At 43.7% G+C, this 15816-nt stretch overlaps 1 pseudogene; it reads right to left on the minus strand.

Annotated features, from left to right (window-relative positions):
• Window positions 1-13816: 13816 nt before the first annotated feature.
• Window positions 13817-15816, minus strand: part of LOC110472978 (potassium voltage-gated channel subfamily KQT member 1-like) — a 433209-nt pseudogene continuing 431209 nt past the window's right edge.

The raw sequence follows: 15816 nt of genomic DNA on the forward strand, positions 1-15816 counted from the left end.
ACTGGGAAAATCAAATACCCAATAACTATAAATGATAATAGCCTAGAACAACCTTGCAAACCACTGGCTCATTGAACAAAACATCATCTTATGGCTCCGTGTGGTGGTGATTCATCTATTTGGTTTCCTTTCAAGATGCAGCTGCAATAACAAGGCAGATATGATTTTAATGTGAAACCATAACCTGTCAGCCCTGAGAACCAGGGAGCAGGACCATATAAGATAACTAGCTCACCCTAAAATGATAAACATGTCAAAATACAGAAATCACTTCTTCCCTTACAAATGAGAGAAAGATATCTTGTAATTGGAGATTACATGCTGGGATATGCTGGGATGAACAACATTCCCACAATTAATCATACCAAATACATTATGTGGTAGTGGCTGCCTGAAGACAAAGGAGGAATAAATACTCATGTAAACATGCCAAATATGAACTCTCCACAGATGTTTGATTGCTGTTCCATATGTAGCATGAAGCACAGCCGTACGTGGAGGATTTGCTCTACATCCAAGCAGAAGAAGAGCTTGGAAAAGGCTTTATGATGATGCTGGAACCGTGGCTGGTGTCTTTTCTAGGGCCCTTAAGGGACTGCTTGTCAGGAGCTCCCCCATGGACACCAATAGAAAATTTTCCATTTTCTTGAATTAGGCCTGCACTGGGGCCCTTGTTGAAAAGAAATGTCTGGTTGATAGTGCAGCAGCTTAGAAACTGAAGCAAGTTCCAAAGTTCCTAACAATACTTCCAAACAAGAACTTTGGGAAGACAATACAAAAGCACCATGCATATTTGCTGGAATAAGAAACCAAAATAGCTTCAAACTGGGTTTATGATTCCTCCCTGACTTGTGTGTTTACTTTTCAGTAATAATGATTCCTCCTGACCTTCCAGTGCCTCTCCTTCATTGTACTTGCTCACCAGTGAATAGCTCACTGGCAACAATATTAATAGCATAAGAAAATGTTACCGCCAGAGATGAAGGATTATAGATTGCATGAAGGATTTTCACCTTGTGAATAAAGATTTTTATTTTATCGGAAAACCTCATTTGGAGGCTTCAGATGATATACTGTGTGTGACCCTGTATGTGGTAGAGCTGACTGGTCATGGCATGAATTCTGATATCGTAACAAATGTTCTCCAAGCAGTGCAGAGACATATGATACATCCTGAAAAGAGCTCAGACATGAGATCAATACATAAGATTAGGAAGCCATAACCTCTAGGTGACCCATATGGAAACAAGAGCAAGGCTAGATTCAGTGAGTAAGTGCTGGCTGAGATCTAGCTGTAGCAAAGAGGTTTTGCACTGACTTAAGGCTTGCCCTGACTGTTTTTTACTGCTTCTCTTTGATTTCTTGGTCAGCAGCAAAATTTCCTTTCCCATAACCAGCAGTGATTTTGGAGCGTGGTTGAGGAGGGTTTTTGAAGACACTCCTCCCTTGGCATCTGCCAGGGGTTCTGTGGCTGTGTTGGTCCCTTCCAGTCTTTGGCCTGGATTTCCTTCAGCTGTGTCCCCCTGTCCTTGTGAGAGAGACAGCTAGAAATGGCAAAGGTTGCCCTCTCCATTTCTGAAGTGTGTATTTCATGATGGGATGCTCCCCTAGGTGCGATGAGATCCCAGAGATGAGCATCCTGCACATGCATACCTAGAGTTACACAGAACAGACCTTGATTTCTGCTCCTCATGGTGGCCTGCTCAGTAACTTAAGCTCTCCCAGATGGAAAAACTGCTTTTTGTTCCATGTTTTCCATGGGGAGCTCTTGCAGAATTAGGAGTGTGGAACAGCTCACTCTGAAATAGCTGTGCCAGGAGTCTGTTGCCCTGTCTTTCAGGGTGAAATTTGGTTTTTGTTTTCCTTGTTTTTGTTTTAATACTGTGAAAAAAAGATCCTCTTTCCATAAGAAGCAGCTAAACACAGAAATCTTTTACAGTCCCCCCCCATACAACTTTAATACAATTTGCATGAGAGAAGAAACTGTGCTTGTTTATTTGGTGCTCTTTATACCCCCTATGGCCTAGAGTAAGCACATGTGACAGCAATGATGAGCTGTGGATATGGAAATAACAGTGCTGTGAAATCTTCCCCAGAACAACAGCATTTGTGGTCTGATTCATAACTGCAAACTCTCTGCTGTGGGATCCATGGCATAGAAACTGACTCCAGGCTTTAAAAACTGGTTTAAGTTTAGAGTTGTGTTGAATGTGGGAATCCATATTAGGTGTGATTCTTTGAGCAGGATCAGGCCAGCAGACAAAGTGTGATGGATACCCCACTTCCTTGGAAGAATCCTCAGCCTCAGCTGCCACAGCAGCTACCATGAGCTGTGGGCATTTAAAAATTGTCTCACAAAGATGTAGATTGAGCGTTGAGATTTTCCAGAGCCTTTAAGAAGTGCTATATGAGGCACTTGGATTCCTGTGTTATTAAGATACTTTTGAAGCTTTTACCCATGAGAAACTAATTTTAGGCACCCACTTTTGAGAATCTCAGCCAGAAGGGAAACAAACCACTGATAAAAGTTAGAGAGAGTCTGTGTTTTGGAAACCTACCCACAGTTATTTACACGTCTGTGTATTATCTTGTGTTGGTCACTGGTTTTTTGTATGTGTATGTGTGGTTTGTTTGTGTTTTGTTTTGTTTTTTTACAGTGCACCTACCACAAACCTCAACTCAAATACACCCCAAACACCCAGTCAGTCCTCAGTGTGCTGGGACCCCATCCAGGGGGAATGTTTTGTAGAGGAGGAGCACACAGGATTTAAGCATCAGTCTCCTGATGTACGATCCACAATGGGCTGCTGAGGGTTATCTGCCTCAGTGCTCATCTCATGGCAAGTTCACAGCTGCTCCCTGGCTATTGAAGGTGATGTGGTGAGTGCTCAGTGTCAGAGGCACAAAAGGTAGCACAGAAATCTGCTATTGCAGAGAAACTTGACTTTGACCCTTCCCCATAACTAAGCTCCTTTTCTTATTTTTTCTTTTTTTCTTTACATTCTTTCAAGAATTGTGAGCCCCCACAGACTTAAGGGAAGATTCATACAGTTCAGGTCATTCTATCAGTCTGTGCAGCCATTCAGTCAGTAATAAACACTTTAGCAGGGCAATGATTACTGGAATAGTAGGGTGCATTCTAGCCAGCAAGCCTCATGAAAATGATAGACAGTTGCTGAAATCAAGAGAACTACAAAGCAAAAGAACAAAAGCATAAATAAGTGAATCAGTAGGCTGGGCTCAGAGACGTGACATACTAAGTGCTGTGCCTCCTATAAATTTGGTGAGTTGATTTACCATAGCAGGGCTTTTCAGTAAAGAAAATTAAAACTTCAGGAGGGCTCTTCAGTTCCAAGAAACAGCACCAAGAGAAACATACCCTTTATGTCACAACAGCTGACTTGGTATTAAAAGCATTGATACCAGTGAATGAGCCTGGAAGAGGCTTCAGACTCTCTCAGTCCTATTAAGGTTTAAGAGCACCAGTGCCAGATCCTGCAGTTCTTACTTGAGCAAATCTCCCATTGATGTGTTTTCTTAATCTGGAAAAAGTCAACATGGATATTTATGGAGCTGTAGTGCCTAGGGGCTCTAATAAAAACTGTGCTAGACATTGTACCTATATTTAGTAGCAGCCAGTTCATGTCTCATAGAATTTGTGGTCTGCATAGACAAGACTGATAAAGCAGATATGGTGTAGGAATTGCTGTTTTTCCTGTTTTACAGATGGGAAATGAGGGTTGGAGATTGCAGGGGGATTTTCAAAGCCACATAGTGATGTTGGGTATTTATTTCCCGTGCATTTTAAAGGGAAGTGGACGTACAGATGCCTTGGTGGTGTTGAAAGGCTCAGCTGAACACAGGCATCCCAGTTTTGGCAGGATGACGGGAAGTCTGTGACGGATGTGTAATTAGTTTAGACCTAGACATTCCAAGCCAGTGTGCCACAGCAGAAACATCCATTTCTGGAAGGAGTTTGCCTCAAGTTAGGGCTGTAGAATTCTGGCCTATGGACAATGGCTACTGCCAGTGCATGGGCATAAAGCCATAATGGTAGAAACCAGAGTGAGAGGGAAAGGGGAACACTTATATCCTCAGCTACTTTGAAACCTCCTTTTGTCTTTGGTTCAGGTGACTGCTCCTTCTTGCCTTTTCAGAACTTAACCAAGGCTTGGATGTGTCATGTCTGGATACCTGAGACCAGGATGGTGAGCTGTAGGGAATTCTTTTAAGGGAAATTTGGCAGCTGTGCTTGGAGCTTCTCAGTCATAGAAGCCTCACCTGTCATAGGGACTTCCAGGCCGATGATAACCACCATGCCTTGGAAAGAGACCAAGAAGACCAAGAAAAGAGCTGGGAAAATTGTAAAGAGTTTAGTAAAAAGCTCACCAAGAGATCTGAAACCTATGAAATCTGCCTTGCATTGGAACTCATTAGAAGCTCCATGTTTTACTCAAGGTAAAACTGCAAAGTGATTTGGTAGAAACATCTGTGAGGACAGTGACTTCTAACAAAAAGCAAGATGATTTACTCTTAGTTTATCTGACTCCTCCCTATAAGACTCTATGACTGAAAAATGCCTTTGGAAAAAATGCCTTGATCACAAAATCTATTTTGTGAAGGATTAATTTCACCACTAGAACAGCAGATTGTCCATCACCAAAAGACTTGACAGCAAATCCGAACGTTTTCTCCAAGCCTTGGCCTTAACAAGGCATGATGATCACTGCACTTTTAAACTTAAAAGTTGAATGGAGGTTTTTTTATATGTGAATATTATATATTTTAAAAAAATCTGATAAACGTAACAGCAGAATAATAGTAATAGTGAAAGTCTGAGTTAACAAAAAATGGGGATTAGGTGCATGAGTGAGAATAATGAATTACACTGGTGTGTGAATACAGAGTCACAGAATTTTTATTCTGCTTTTTTACTGTGCATTTTGCTGCTCCAAAAATGCCCACTGTCTTTAGTGGAAAAGTCTTGGATCCTAGACGAAAAAGCAAGACTTGTCCTTTTAATGCCTTGCTTCTCCCTCTCCCAGAGGATCATCTGGAAGACAGAAGAATAGCAGAGTTTTACTGCAGTGGGAGAGGGAGAGAAAAACCAGCACCCCTCAAACACCCACCCAGCGCCCCATGAATACTGAGGGAAACGCAAGGATACTGTGTGCTGTCTGTTGCTGGGTTCCCCTCCACTTGCCTCCTCCCCACCTGTTCCAGACGCTCTGGAAGTATGAGATGGGATTTCAGAGAGCGGTGTCCTTGGGGGATGAGGTGGCAAGGCTCACACAGCTAGGATAAAATGTCCAGGTGCATGGAATGAGGAGTAAACATAAAAAAAACAGAGAGGAGAAAGAAGAAAAGGCTTAAGTGTGCATGCACACAAATCAATAAAAAGTCTAATGCATCTTTCTTTAATTAAATCCCACTCTGAATTAGCTGGGCAGCCCCGACCTCTGCCCCTCCAGTTTGCTGACTGGCACAGCTGTTAGTAAATCACCTGCTGGGGCCACTCTCGGGGGCTTTAAAGGTCATCTGTCAGCCACTGCTGGGGAGAGATAAAGAAGAAAAACAGAACCAAAAAAGTCTGAAAGCAAAACTTTATGAAAACAAAACCATTTGAGCGCTCCAGCTTTTCCAATGTTTACGTTGCTGGCACCTGGGGGTGGGGGGCATTTTATTAATCCAATTTCCCTGACTCTTTTGTGTGTGTTTTGCCAAGTTTTCAGCTCCTTTTATACTCCTTTTCTTTTAAGCTTTTCTTCCCTGCAGGGAATACGAATAGCTTGAGCCTGGATTTAGTCCTGTGTGACTGGGTCCCTGTCAGTGACACCATGGTCTCTGCTGTCCTCCTTATCCCCATGGACATCTCCTCTTGTCACACTGGGCAGTCAGCTCACATACCCCTCACTCCCTGCTCCAGCTTATGCCAGGAACAGCCAGAAGGAGCTGTGCAAGCTCAGCCTGGTCTTTCATTTCCAGCAGCCTGTGGCTCCAGGTTCTCTACAGCAGTCACTTTAAACAGGGCAGCCTGTTGAAGGCCAAAGGCATGATTTCACCTGAACTGGGGAGCAGGGTGGATGGTGGGTGGAGCAGACAGAGTAGCTCCATCTCAGAACATGAAAGACCATGATTGTCATAGGTGATTCCTTGCCACAAACCACTCCTTCAGCTGTTTATGCTCAAAGGGAGAAACAGCTGGAACCTCTAAAAATGTCTGAGAGACATTTTGAGTTCCAACACCAAATAATCTGGGAGTTTTTACTCACCTGATAATTACTGACATATTTTCAATAACTTACCATTTTAATTCAGCACTGAACATGCAGCTACGTTGTCAGACATTGATCCGAGTCAGGCAGAACGTGCAGATTCTGTTGCAGTTGCCATTTTTTGGTTTTTTGCTTTGGGCTCATTCATACATTAGATTCAGGGGAAGCTTAGGGATCTGAGGACCCACTCAAAGTAGTGCTATTCACAAAATTGATTACAATCACTGGGCACCTCTGTGATGTCTGTCTCTAGTTGTGTCTAAACTTGGGTTTTCCATGGGACGAAAACTACATGTAATATATGGGTTTGAAGATCACTGGGAAATTTTTACTCCAATTCAGAGCTCCAGTAAGGTTAGTGAAACTATGGGCTTTTTTAAACCTACCATCTGCTTATTCAGACACATGGTAAGAGAGCTCAAGCCAAATTCATCCATGGCATAAGTCCATGACTCTAGCGGGTTCATGTCTGCTCTGAATTTTGCCTGCTTTGAGCACAGACCCATCAAGTGCAAAACCTCTCAGTGGTCTGTGTCTGCAGAAATATTCCCTCTTTTCCCTGATTCTCTTCCATGGGAAGGAATTACTGTAGCCTGCCAGCTGTAGCCCCATGGACTAGTTCTGGGTTGATGCTGAAGTTTATTGCTAGCTTTCCAAAAGCAATAGTCTTCCTTATCTGGAGGACTGACTTAACTGGACTGTGGTGTGGGGAATAACATGCTAACACAGAGGGAAGAACACACCAGCTCAGTAAAAGGGACACACATGTCTCTGAGGATGGAGGCTCTGTTGCTCTCTTACTGCACTCTGCCTGTCATCAGCTAAAGCAGCAGCTCCCTGGGCGTTCGCCAGTGAGGTTGGTGGAGTCCAAGAGTGATAGCACTCATGGTGTAGCCAAACTGAAGAGTTTGGCACAGCACTGATGTGTAACAGGAGCCGTCCCTTGCTCTTCTTGGATTCCTGACCCACTATCAAACAAATGGAAACTTGTACTTACAATACCAAGCATTAGAAATAGAAAGGATGGAAAAATCAGTAGCTGGCAGGATGATTTGTTTAGGTTGGAAGAAATGAGCTGTTTAGTGTTTCAGGAAGGGGAAAATTCTCAGCAAAGAAAACAAAGGGAATAAGGACACTGAATCAGGCAATTGTTCTTCTGCCACAGTAACTTTGCACAAGTGGTCCCCATTCCCCCTCATGCTGATGATACAAACCCCAACCCCTCCACCATGAACACTGGCTGCTTGAAGGGCCTTGGTTACCAGGGTACTAACAAGGTATGTGACAACCCAAGGTACAGAGCTGTAAAGAAGAAAAGCTGCATTTTAGCTAAGCATAAGTAATGCTCAACAGGTATTTTTGAGATGTGAGTTTTCCCCTCTAAGGCTGAGGTGGGTCTCAGGCAAACACTTCAAGGCATTGTTGTTGAAAATTATGATTCTTTGGTTAAAGAAAGAACAACCTTTGCCTATCTGATTGGCCAGACAAGATACAGCAGTTACATTAATCACAGAGTTCAAGAATTCCCTTCCCCTCACTGCTTATGTCAGGTCAGTCCCTTGCACGCAGTTCCACCCACCCCAGGGGGAGATCAAACAACATAATGAAGATGAGTTAAAATTCTGTTCACAAACCCACATGTGCCAAGTCCAAGCCCTGAGACAAATGGGTGTTCAGCCAGGAATCCAAGCAGAGACACTGTACTTTTACAGAGTCATTTGGGAGCCACTGTAACCCATAATGAGGGCTAAACACGAGCTAGTAAGTGTTTTGGCAAAACTGCTCCTTGTAGGGAGGATGCTCTTGGCTGTTTCTCTCCTGTCTAACAGGCACTGTTTGCTGGATGACAGGGAGGGAGCTGAAGGGAGCACATGCACAGCCCCAACAACAGGAATCCACTCCAGAGCTCAGGATCCTCTGGAGGTTAGAAAAGGATGTGGGAAAAGGGATAATGACCATTAATTAATTAGACTTTTTTCCTCTCTTTTGGTGTCTAATATTTCCGGCTACCTTGGAGTGTCTTTTGACTAACAGCAGAGGTTGCTTTAACTGAGAAAAGAAGTTGCTCTTCAGGCTGGTTGAGAGGGACTGAAACCTTTTCCTACCATGGAGATAACACAGTGCCATCTTGTCTAGTTCTGCTGGCTGAGCTATGCTGCAGCTAGAAATGATGTCTGAGAAAGATCTACCCTGGGCCCTTCACCAGGCTTTTCCTTGGCTATGATAATGATTCTAGCATGTACTTCTTCAGAATTCTAAATAATGCAGTTTTGATGTTTGGGATTCTTTACCTGGTGGCATTTTACTACCTAAGTCATGGTTTTCTTTTAGACACATTGTTCAGATTGTTCAAAAGAGTGCTGAATGAGCTCTGCTATATAGGGCTGCATGATATACAGCACGTCCTAAATGTATTGTCAGACCAGACCCTTCAGGGCTTAGGTTGGAAACATCAGTGAGAAAACTTCTTGAGCTACTGAGAAAAGAGGCACCAAAAGAACCCTGCTCATTTGCCTTAGCAAGTGAGCTGGGAATGTAGCTGTCCTGGTCCTACAGAGATTGAAGGAACTTCCAGCACAGGTTCCTCTGGTGATACCACAAGGAAGTTGGATGGAAAACATCCAGGGCTGCTGGAGAGGCCCACTTCTGAAAGGGGCAGCTGTGCCTGAAGAGTATTATCTCACTTTTTACTCTCTGGAGATGAAGAGAGTGTTCCAGATGAGGCAGCAGATTTGTGATCTGTCACTCATATCATCTCTTCTGGGGGCAGAGTTACCTTTTCTTGGGAATTAAAACCCCCAGCTGATAGAAGTTGAACTTTTATCTCCCTCACTGCTGCGGCCTTATCATACACAGGACTTTAATACCACACACTACTTAAGAAATATCACCATTAAAGATCAGAGTACACATCACTTAAGAAATATCACCATTAAAGATCTGAGTACATGTTTGAGATGAGTTTGGTTTTTGATATTATTACTGATTATGTAATTATGGAAATGAGCAAATAATCCCCTTGGGCTTTGTTGTAATGACTTCTGAGCATCTTGCATCATCACAGGCAAACAGCAGACTTCAGGATGTCATGCATTATTAGAAGGAATGTGGCAAATCTTGTTTGGGTTGATGTTGATATCTCTGGTAAGAGAGGACACCATGTATCTTCCACAGTGAAACTGGATCAGGTAGAAAACCAGATGATCTTTTGGGAAAAAAGGGTATCTCATCTATACTTGATTTCTTGCACTCTTATCTTTTGATGCATTGGTGAACTGCACTCCTGACAGCTGGCCCTGCTGATCCTGTGGCCTTGGAAGACCTTGACTGCTTGGGCTGTGCCTCTGTTCTGAGTCAAAAGGCGAAGGGGGACCACTGCAGACATGGCTGCACACTGCTGACAACCTCGTGGGCCGTGTCCATTCATGGCATTGTCACTGTTCCACTGGTGCAGGAAGATGTGCTGTAGGAGTGACCTTGCTGAGTGTTCCCTGCTCAGCAGCTGCACTCCTATCCAGCAGAAATGAGTAGGGTGAACACCAGTGAACAGTGTCAGTACAAATGGAAATAAAAACACAAACATGGACCTACCCTGGGAATGTTTTCTGTCATTTTGGCTTGTGTTACACCCACTGTCAAGGGGAAATCCATGGTAGCATGTGTGTTTTTCCACAGGGGAACAAGCAGGACCCTGGGACTGCTGGCCAATCAGCCTTGCCTTAGTGCCCATTAAGATAATGGGACAGATTTTTCTAGAAGTCCTGTTGAATTATATGGAAGACAAGGAGGGGGTTAATGAGACTGAACATGACTTCAGCAAGCACAGTCATGTCTGAATAATCTACTTACCTTTTACAGCAGTGACAACTGAGATCAACTATGTGGACTTCTTCAAGGCCTTTGATAGACTCCCCCTTGACATTGCTAGTTCAGAATTTGAGAGGTATGGATGGAAAGTTAGATAGACAAGGAATTGTCTGGATGGGGCTGCATCCAAAGAGTTTCAGTATACAGGTCAATGTCAAAATGGAAACCAGCAATGAGTGACTTGCCTCAAGGGTCTGTACTGGGAAAAAAACTACTTAATATCTTCCTCAGTGCCTCAGCCTGTGGGATGGAGTGCTTCCTCAGCAGTTTTGTAGTTGACAGCAAGCTGTGCCAGGCATGGATGGGCTTGAGGGAAGGGATGACATCCATAGGGACCTGAAAAGGCCTGAGAAGTGAGACCATGAGAACCACATCAAATTCAACAAGGCCAAGTGCAAATGCATTAATATACAGTTTGCATGCCTGTACCAAACCATCTTTACTCAGAAGAAGGGTCAGGAAGTGTCACCACATGGTCACATCAGTGCTAATTCTGTGTGCTTTTCCCCCTGGGCAATCAGAAAGATTTTGCTGGATGGCAACTTCTGTCTTAGCTGTGGGTGTGGAGATTTTCTTAAGTATGGCTAAGCTAAGTTGCTTGAATTTTCTTACCATTAATCTCTTCATACAGTGTGAAAAGGGTGTCTCCCACTAGGGTTCTTCCTTCCTTCTGCAGTTTGCTCAAGTCACACCCTCATCTCTCCATTCTAGCAATGGGGAGCGCCCTGGTGCCAGGTCCTGCCACACTGTGGTGTCCACAGTGCCAGCGGTAAAGTGGATGTATGGCCAGCACTGCTGGATTTTAAAACCTGTGAAGGTTCAGGCTCTTGTCTCACTCAAGACTTGATGGGAAAACCCTTGCTTGAGTTTAAAAAAGACACATGTGCACACACACATATGTACAGACAGTCTGGCACACATTCTGTTTTTCTGGAGGGACCACTGTGTTCCTCTTTATCTTCTCCTCCCACCCACTCATCCCTTTTTACACTCACCATAGCTGTGACCACTTGTATTCTATTTAGCTGGATTTTCCAGGCACTTCAGAGTAGTAGGTGTTGCTATATATATAGTGCCTAAACACTTCTGTTGAGGCTGAAGAGTAAGTAAAACACTGTTGCATTACTTGGTCCACCAAGTGATTAGGATATGACACAAATATCTGCAGTGTTGCAGAAGGAAATGTCACCTTGTGCTGGCTACAACTGTTCCTGAGCTCTTCTGCTGAAAGCTGCACTGCTCCCATTAAGAACCTCTGTGACAAAAGGATGTCCAGGCAGATTTATTTTCTTTTACCTGTGGCTGATGAAATAGTGTTAACCCTAATTTGGTGTCCAGTTGCCCATTTAGCTCTGGCTGGCCACAGTCAGGGATGTTTTATGAAGGACCATTGCAGAAGCTCATGACCCTGACAGAAACCCAGGAGCAACTCAATGCTCTGGCAATGATTATTTACTGTTTTTCCCATCTTACATGCTGTATTTGGTCATGTTAAGTAACTCTGCAGTAATCAGACAAGATGGAATGGCGGCTTGTCAGCTGATTTAATTAAAACCATGTAGTTTCTTTTTTTTTTATTTTATTTTTATTGCCTCTTACACATCATTAATATTCTGTCTAAGACGTGCCTGCAATCTAAAGATTGGAATCAGTCTCATTGTGCTCTTTCCAAGCTTGAATTCCCAGACACACAAACCTGGGAAAGAGTTTTAAAGGGACAGGTAATAGTTAGAAACTAATTTGATTACATTGAAATGGACTACTCATTTGTCCAAATAAGTGCTTATTAAGAGACCAGTCTTTCAGGTTGCCTTTTAATGCAATGCAGGCTTAGCTTTTATGGATATGAGTGGGAATAGAATATATTTAGGATTTCCCAGGAATCAAGTCTTTTCTCTGCAATCTTCTGCTCATTCAAATTTTTGGTTATGCAAATATATTAAAAAGACTCGAGTAAGTAACACTGTACCCATTTTAGCTTGGTTTATTATTTTGGTCTTTAGCAGCAGTGCTGTATTGTCCGTTTTCTGAAGTGCCAGGTAAGATCCATTTCACAGTGCCAGTGTTAAGGAAACTCCCCAGTCAGACCATTCCCTCTGGGACTTTCTGGCAGTGGCACTCTCAAGGTCAGAGACTTTCTGGGACTGAAGGCCCTTCCCTGGCCTGGCTCCCCACACACCCCACTCCCATCACACCAGCTTTGCCATGGCAGAGGCGGCAGAGCCCCGGATGTCTCATTCCATAAAGCCACCTGTTTCTGGGGCAATGACACAGACACAACCCAAGCTGCTGCCTCCAAGGAGGGACCCCAACAAAGGAACCCCTGGGATTTTATCCCATCACAGTCTCCCCATGGCCAATCCCACTCTTCCTCCCAAGTATTCACCCCCTGTCCCCATCCTTGTGTCCATCCACCTCGCTGCCATCACTTGTTTTCATCTCCCTTCTTGCCCAAAAGGTTGGGCAAGAACTTTTCCAGCTGCTGCTGTGACTCAGTGTCCATTCACCTGGCTGGCTTTCACCTGCCTTTGTGCCCTTTGTCATCCCAAAGGTCGAAAGTTCATCCTCTTGTCCTGGGTTCCCACCCAGAGCTCAGCCTGTGCTTCAGTCTGCATTTAAATCTGCATCTCAACCTGCATTTCCATCTGCAGTTTGTGAGCCCAGTACCTGCACCAGAGGTGCTCCTCAAGAACAGCACATCAGCCAGCATGTGCACTCGATTTACAGCCAGATTACAAGGCAAAAAATAAATCTAGCATTTAAAAGTATATACAGCAGTTTATTTAAACAGCGATTAACTTTCATCAACAGTGTGTGCATTTCTTTAAGGAACCCTGTCACTCTCAATCACAGCTGCAGCCCTCCTGCATCACCCTGCTACTCGGTGGCTTTAAGCCAGTTTTACAGATAGTTCATAGCCAATTTCCATACAGGTTCCTTATGTTAAAATTAAGCCAACTGGAGTCAACAACTGCTGCTGAATGAAGGTAAAAGCTTGAGAACATTTTGCATAACAGTCATCAGCGTAGCTGATAACTATTACAGTGTTCTGGTGAAGTAAGCCTACGCAGATCTTATCTCTCCTGCCTGTCTGTTCCAACATGCATCTCATCTCACTGGCAGCCCTTTGCTTTAATTAGCTAAAATCTCTGCTTCAGCCTTTCATATGTCAACCAGCCTGTGTACACTTCCATATTTTTAATCAGTAGTCTGTTGTCTTTACTTTGTCATTCACACTAGCATATAAATCTGCTCTTCTTATGATCCTCACTGCTTGGTAGAAGTCAAAACATGCTGTTTAATTTTCCTGTTCACTGATTTCCATTTGTTTCATGTTCAAATGCTGGCTCCTTTCCCCCTTTCGGGCATGCTGTGAGCATGAAACTTAGTGATTGAATGCCAAAAGAACAGTTCTTTTTCCCTTCTGTACCCACAAATGGGTCATCCTAACCTGGCTGGGATGCTTCCCTTGACAGCGTGTCCTGTGCCTGTGCGCTCAGCCCGAATGGGGCTGGGGGGGATGGGAACTGGGCTGCTGCAGGCTGGCAAAGTTAAGCTAAAGATGGCTAAAATAAAACAGGTGCAGAACTTATGTGCTCTCCTAAGGTCATGACTGGCTTCTTGCTGTTTCTTCTCTTTTTTTTTTTTTCTTTTTTTTTTTTCTATTTCTTTTCCTCATTAATCTACTAGTGCAGAATATTTCATTTCACCCATGACAGATGAAGACACCAAGACTGAGAAATACTCAGATATGGGAGAGCGAGAGGGTCACGTGTGGCTGTCCACTGGCTTTCACATTTTCTGGGTCACTGGGGGGACTCTGTGGATGTCTGTGGATGTCTGACAGGTGGGGTGGCTGGGTCTGGTATCTGTGCCTGGAGCTGATACCCCAGCTGAGCTTGGAGTGTGTTCAGGATGTCATCCAGCTTCTGGTGCATCTGCATGACCTGTTAGGGAATCAGAGAGCAGAAGATATGTCAGATGGTTGCAAATGCTTCTGGTGAGAGGCATTCCAGGGCCAAAAGCAAGGAAAAAGCCTGGCAGGGAATATGGACATATGAGAGCCACCCGGTCCCTGAGTTTTGTCCAGCCTGCTGCTCTACAGCAGATGACACTGCAAAGTCACAGGGAAAATGGAGCAGAAGGACAGACATTGCTGGCCTGAGAAATTAATTCAACCATTTTGTCTCTCAGCCTTTTCCCAGGGTTGATGATGATGCATCCTGCAAATATCTGTCCTGAACCTCTCCTTCACTCTTTGGTCTATAGTGAATGTTTTTTTCCTAGTACCTCTCCCAGCCTTCACCACCCTTGGTTGTAGGACATCTTGCTTTCCATTACTGTCCTGGGAAATTAAACAGTCTCTCCTCCCTTCACACTGTAAATAGATGCCTCAGTGATACATGTTACAGTCAGAGATCCTACCAGATATGGTATTTATTCCCATGCATTTTTAGGAGGATAGACTACTAAAAAACTCATATTGACACTAATGACTTCATAAAAAAAAAAAAAATGAACAGCCATTCTATAGGAAGACATGCAAATTCCTTCTCTCATTTCTTTGCTTTTTAGCTGAAATTTCTCAGCTGTAGTCCCTAATAGAGGAGTCTTTCCTAATTGTTATTCTTATTATCATTATCATTAAGCAAGGAAAGGCAAATATGAATTTTTAAAGGGAAGCTGCACTCATGCTTTCTAGTATTTTTTGAGTTCTGATCTTTTTTTAGGAGCACATTGCTGCCATTATACCTTTGTGCTGGTAGGGCTTGCCTTCACTGCAAATGGCTCCCAGTTGCCTCAGCATCACCCAGTGGAACAGGCTGGGGGCTGGGGGCTGCTTGACTTTGTTCCAAAGGCAGAATTATGGCCAGCATCATGTAATCAGCTGGGATCACTTCTAATGATGCTTGAACACAGTGCAGCTTTGTGTTATAGATGAGCCCAAGAAAAAGGAGCATTTTGAAGAACATTGAATGGTTCACTTTACAGTTATCTGCTTTGAAACTGTGAGCCTCTGCAAACTGTGATCTGTCCCAGTGGGTCTAATAAACTTTGATAGCAAACCTTTTAGAGTGATATCAGATCTAAACTGAGCTTTCATTAAAAAGGGAGGCAGAGAGAATGAGAGAGAGAACGATTCCAGCCTTTTTCTGTGCAAAGATAACTTTGGAAATAGCCATTGGCAGTGTGGACTGAAAGTTTAGCAGGCTGAGATTTCTTTAAAAGCCAAGGCAAGGAAAATCACCTTATCCGCTTTTGCCTCTTCTGTCTCTTCTCACTTCAAGGTACCAGGAGTTTATTCAAGTTCAATCTCTTTGGTAAACACTATTATCTCCTAAATACAACCTGCTGGGGGAAGAAATAGAGAATCTCTGCTCCATCATAAAGGGAGAGACGTGCTGGTCTCTCTTCCATTCCTATATTTACAGCTGCTAGCTTCTGGTAGAAAAACTCATCTCCCTGTCTCTGTTTAGGTGTTGGGTCTGGGTTATCTGAGGCAGTGTTTGCAAGCAAGAAGGGAGTGTTTAGGACATGGATTGGACAGCAGAGACCTTCACTACAATTTCTGCCTTCCAGGTGCATGGCCAGCACTGCCTGAGTGGTCAGTCACTGACAAAAGCACTGACATTTCTCTGTCTCAGGCACAACAGCCCCAAATTCTGCTCAGCAT

This window comes from Lonchura striata, chromosome 5, assembly GCF_046129695.1.
Source record: "Lonchura striata isolate bLonStr1 chromosome 5, bLonStr1.mat, whole genome shotgun sequence".
Taxonomy (NCBI): Eukaryota; Metazoa; Chordata; class Aves; order Passeriformes; family Estrildidae; genus Lonchura; species Lonchura striata.